Genomic DNA, 6,128 nt, shown 5'->3' on the forward strand with positions numbered 1-6,128 from the left:
TGTATGTTTATCTTATAACCTGAGATTCTGCCAAACTCTTCTATTAGTTTCAGTAGTTTTCTGGAGGATTCCTTAGGGTTTTCTGTGTATAAGATCATGTCATCTGTCCTCCTTGCCAATCCGGATGCCCTTTATTTCTTTGTCTAGCTTAATTGCTCTGGCTAAGACCTAAAAAAAAGAAAAAAAAAAAAAGCTTTTTTCTTTTTTTAGGACCTCTAGCACAATGTTGAATAAGAGCGGTGATAAAGGGCATCCTTGTCTTGTTCCGTTCTCAAGGGAAATGCTTTCAGGCTCTCTCCATTTAGAGTGATATTGGCTGTTGGCTTTGCATAGATGCCCTTTATTATGTTGAGGAATTTTCCTTCAATTCCTATTTTGGTGAGAGTTTTTATCATAAATGGGTGTTGGACTTTGTCAAATGCCTTTTCTGCATCAATTGATAAGATCATGTCGTTTTTGTCTTTTGTTTTATTTATATGGTGGATTACATTAATGGTTTTTCTAAAATTAAAGCAGCCTTGCATACCTGGTATAAATCTCACTTGGTCATGGTGGATTAATTTTTTGATACATTGTTGAATTCTATTGGCTAGAATTTTGTTGAGGATTTTTGCATCTATGTTCATGAGGGATATAGGTCTGTAATTTTCTGTTTTTGTGATGTCTTTACCTGGTTTTGGTATCAGGGAAATGGTGGCTTCATAGAATGAGTTAGGTAGTATTCCGTCATTTTCTATGCTTTGAAATACCTTTAGTAGTAGTGGTGTTAACTCTTCTCTGAAAGTTTGGTAGAACTCTGCAGTAAAGCCATCCGGGCCAGGGTTTTTTTTTTTTGTTGGGAGTTTTTTGATTACCGTTTCAATCTCTTTTTTTTGTTATGGGTCTATTTAGTTGTTCTTCTGATTGTGTTAGTTTAGGTAGGTAGTGTTTTTCCAGGAATTCATCCATTTCTTCTAGGTTTGCAAATTTGTTAGAGTACAATTTTTCGTAATAATCTGATATGATTCTTTTAATTTCAGTTGGGTCTGTTGTGATGTGGTCCATCTCGTTTCTTATTTGGGTTATTTGCTTCCTTTCCTGTATTTCTTTAGTCAGTCTGGCCAATGGTTTATCAATTTTGTTAATTTTTTCAAAGAACCAGCTTTTGGCTTCGTTAATTCTTTCCATTGTTTTTCTGTTCTCTAATTCATTTAGTTCAGCTCTAATGTTTATTATTTGTTTTCTTCTGGTGCCTGATGGATTCTTTTGTTGCTCATTTTCTATTTGTTCAAGTTGTAGGGACAGTTCTCTGATTTTGGCTCTTTCTTCTTTTTGTATGTGTGCATTTATCGGTATAAATTGGCCTCTGAGTACTGCTTTTGCTGTGTCCCAGAGGTTTTGATAGGAAGTATTTTCATTCTCGTTGCACTCTATGAATTTCCTTATTCCCTCCTTAATGTCTTCTATAACCCAGTCTTTTTTCAGGAGGGTATTGTTCAGTTTCCAAGTATTTGATTTCTTTTCCCTAATTTTTCTGTTATTGATTTCCACTTTTATGGCCTTGTGGTCTGAGTAGATGCTTTGTAATATTTTGATGTTTTGGATTCTGCAAAGGTTTGTTTTATGACCTAATATGTGGTCTATTCTAGAGAATGTTCCATGTGCGCTAGAAAAAAAAGTATACTTTGCAGCAGTTGGGTGGAGAGTTCTGTATAAGTCAATGAGGTCAAGTTGGTTGATTGTTATAATTAGGTCTTCCGTGTCTCTACTGAGCTTCTTACTGGATGTCCTGTCCTTCTCCGAAAGTGGTGTGTTGAAGTCTCCTACTATAATTGTGGTGGTGTCTATCTCACTTTTCAGTTCTGTTAAAATTTGATTTATGTAACTTGCAGCCCTGTCATTGGGTGCATAAATATTTAATATGGTTATATCTTCCTGATCAATTGTCCCTTTTATCATTATGTAGTGTCCTTCTTTATCCTTTGTGGTGGATTTAAGTTTAAAGTCTATTTTTTCAGAAATCAATTTTGTACTCCTCTTCTTTTTTGCTTATTGTTTGCTTGATGTATTTTTTTTCCATCCTTTGAGTTTAATTTGTTTGTGTCTCTATGTCTAAGGTGTGTCTCTTGTAGGCAGCATATAGACGGATCGTGTTTCTTTATCCAGTCTGAGACTCTCTGTCTCTTTATTGGTGCATTTAGTCCATTTACATTCAGCGTAATTATAGATAAGTATGTGTTTAGTGTTGTCATTTTAATGCCTTTTTATGTGTGTTGTTGACAATTTCATTTTTCCACATACTTTTTTGTGCAGAGACGTTTTTCTTTGTAAATTGTGTGTTCCTCATTTTCATAGTATTTGACTTTATGTTTGCTGAGTCATTACGCTTTTCTTGGTTTTTATTTTGAGTTATGGAATTGTTATACCTCTTTGTGGTTACCTTAATATTTACTCCTATTATTCTAAGTAAAAACCTAACTTGTATTGTCCTATATCGTCTTGTATCCTTCTCCATATGGCAGTTCTATGCCACCTGTATTTAGTCCCTCTTTTTTGATTTGATCTTTTACGTATTGACTTCAATGATTCCCTGTTTTGAGCCTTTTTTTTTTAAATAATCTGAATTTGTTTTTGTGATTTCCCTATTTGAGTTGATATCAGGATGTTCTCTTCTGTGACCTTGTGTTGTGCTGGTATCTGATATTATTGGTTTTCTGACCAAACAATTTCCTTTAGTATTTCTTATAACTTTGCTTTGGTTTTTGCAAATTCTCTAAGCTTGTGTTTATGTGTAAATATCTTAATTTTGCCTTCATATTTCAGAGAGAGTTTTGCTGGATATATGATCCTTGGCTGGCAGTTTTTCTCCTTCAGTGCTCTGTATATGTCATCCCATTGCCTTCTTGCCTGCATGGTTTCTGCTGAGTAGTCTGAACTTATTCTTATTGATTCTCCCTTGAAGGAGACCTTTCTTTTCTCCCTGGCTGCTTTTAAAATTTTCTCTTTATCTTTGGTTTTGGCAAGTTTGATGATAATATGTCTTGGTGTTTTTCTTTTTGGATCAATCTTAAATGGGGTTCGATGAGCATCTTGGATAGATATCCTTTCGTCTTTCGTGACATCAGGGAAGTTTTCTGTCAGCAGATCTTCAACTATTTTCTCTGTGTTTTCTGTCCTCCCTTCCTGTTCTGGGACTCCAATCACAAGCAAGTTATCCTTCTTGATAGAGTCCCACATGATTCTTAGGGTTTCTTCAATTTTTAAAATTCTTTTATCTGTTTTTTTTTCAGCTATGTTGGTGTTAATTCCCTTGTCCTCCAGATTTCCCACTCTGCATTCTAATTGCTTGAGTCTACTCCTCTGACTTCCTATTGCATTGTCTAATTCTATAATTTTATTGTTAATCTTTTGGATTTCTGAATGCTCTCTCTCTATGGATTCTTGCAACTTATTAATTTTTCCACTATGTTCTTGAATAATCTTTTTGAGTTCCTCAACTGTTTTATCAGTGTGTTCCTTGGCTTTTTCTGCAGATTGCCTTATTTCATTTCTGAGGTCATCCCTGATGTCTTGAAGCATTCTGTAAATTAGTTTTTTATATTCTGTATCTGATAATTTCATGATTGTATCTTCATTTGGGAAAGATTTTGATTCTTTTGTTTGGGAGGTTGTAGAAGCTGTCATGGTCTGCTTCTTTACGTGGTTTGATATCGACTGCTGTCTCTGAGCCATCACTAAGATATTGCAGTCATTTATTCTATATTTGCTCGCTGAGTCTTACCTTGTTTTGTTTTCTTTCAGTATATGTGGATGGGCTACTAGATTGTGCTGTCTTGATTGTTGTAGCCCTTGACTTACTTATGACCTATTACCAGATTGTTTGGGCTGTTACCAGATATATATGCCTGAGTCCATTCACTATTCTTGAGTAGAATCTGATTTTGGGTCATCAAGTGTGTGATGCACCCTCTCACCTATCCACCTTGAGAAGTAGTGGTGATAGTTGTGTGCACCAGATTCTATTAGCAGCTAGGGTTCACACTCCAGGGAGGGCAGGATGCTGACAGGCTTCCCCCAAGTGTCAGTGAGGTAGGTGTGTCTCTATTCCTAAAGCACCTTGGTGGGTGGGCTCTGCAGCTGTACCTTAGGCCCCCAATGCAAGTACCTCTACAGATTGGTAGGTGTCACCCTCCTTAGACCCCTAAGGCAGGAGGCTAGGTGGTCTGGGGGGAGCTTCAGCCCTCAGTTCCCTGTTGTGGGTCAGTGAGGGCTCTGTTGAATGCGCAGAGATATCAGACCTGGGAAACTTGTCTTTCCGGTAAATCCGCTAAAAAAAAATGTAGTCAGATCCCTATCAGAATTGCCTTTGCATTATAATAGCCACCTTGTTCCCTGTAGGGATGAAAGCCTGAGACTGTGGATCACATATGCTTGGCTGGAGCTAGTTCTGTGTTTTTAGTCCAATTAGCGAAGGATTTTTGGTCCCCAGGTTTTTTGTGGTTGCTTCTCTCAGGCAAAGACCCAAAAAAACAAAAACAATAAAAGCGCGGAGCAGTTCTCCCTCTGGCTCAGGAAATTCCAATGTTAATGAAGCCGCCTCGGAAGGGGAGGTGAGGGTTCAGAAAAACAGGAGAGAGTTGCACCCCAGAATATAGACAAAGTTACTTATCTTGCTTGGGATGACTGTTTTATCTGAGATTCCGGAGGGGCGCGTTGCCTGTGTGCCCTGGCTGGGTAGAGATTGCCCCCGAGGGTCAGGCCCGCGTCCCGTGCTTGCGCTGTCTCAGAAGCCACGGTCAGTTCCTCCGCTGCCAGTCCAAAGCCCAGCGTCAAGGTTGCCCGGCTGGGACTCTGCACTCCCGGCTCCAAAAACAGTCACTGCCTACCAGTGACTTCTCCTCCCATCAGCCGTGTCACTGCGCCACCCGCACTGACCAGCTGGGCCCCCCCAGGTCAGTTCCGGGGGCTGGGGCTATGCCCCGTGTTTGCACCATCACAGGATGTGGTGCTCAGCTCTCTTGCGCCCAGTCCAAAGCCCGGTGCCAAGGTTCCCCACCTGGGACACTTCACTCCTGGCTCCGAAACCAGTCGCTGCCTCCTGGGGACTTCTCCTCCTGCCAGCCGGGTCGCCGCGCTGCCCGCGTGGACCGGCTGCGCCCCCTCCAGCGATCAGTTCAGGGGGGTAGGGCTGCACCCCGAGTTTGCACCGTGACAGGATGCCCTGCTCAGCTCCCCTGTGCCCAGTCCAAAGCCCAGTGCCAAGGTTTCCTGACTGGAACACTGGCTGCTGGCTCCGAAAACAGTTGCTGCTTTGCGTAGTTGTTTGTTCTCGGTCTCTGTCACTTGGGTCAACTCTTTAAATCTGTGTTTGTTGGTCAGGGTTCGTGGATTGTCATGTATGTGATCGATTCACTTGTTTTTCTGAGTCTTTGTTGCAAGAGGGATCCGAGGTAGTGTCTACCTAGTCAGCCATCTTGGCCCCCTCCCACAGAAGCTTCCTTCTTGAAGATCAACAGGTACATCCCTTTATCACATCTGCCTAAAGTGAGGGTATGTTTGCTTTTATGTGTTCACTTTGTCAGCAGTAAAAATAAACATACAGCTTTATCAAGGAATAGCCTGCACAGAAAATAGTTAATCCAGGACTCCAGAGTTCTGTTTTCCTGAACTCCAGTAAACACAAGTTTTGGAGAATACCACAGCAAACACGGATTTAGCTAAGCCATGCCCAAGGCTAGCTTTGAGCATACAGGATCAACCTCCTAAGGTTGGCCTCGTTTCCAGTTTTCCAAGGTCACCTTCCCTACTGAAGGCAGTTAGGATGATGGCTCTGCCAGGGCTGCACAACCATGTGGTGTTGTGCTCCATGAGCAATGGGTATGGCAGGACCAGGATCCCAACAAGAGAGAATGAGTTCAACCACAGAGAGGCCATTTGTGTGGTTAAAACACACTGACTCATTTTATTGGTACTTATTAGAGCCCTACATTAATAATAATAACAATTACTAGACTACAATGCCCTTATCTGTTTAACTCACCACTATATAAAAGGAATCTCAAACAGGTCCTGCTCCATAGTGCATGATCAATCAATACTCATTGAATAACTGAGTAGCAAACATTTGTTAAGCACTTATACTGGACCCT

Source organism: Elephas maximus, chromosome 6, assembly GCF_024166365.1.
Source record: "Elephas maximus indicus isolate mEleMax1 chromosome 6, mEleMax1 primary haplotype, whole genome shotgun sequence".
NCBI classification, from domain to species: Eukaryota; Metazoa; Chordata; class Mammalia; order Proboscidea; family Elephantidae; genus Elephas; species Elephas maximus.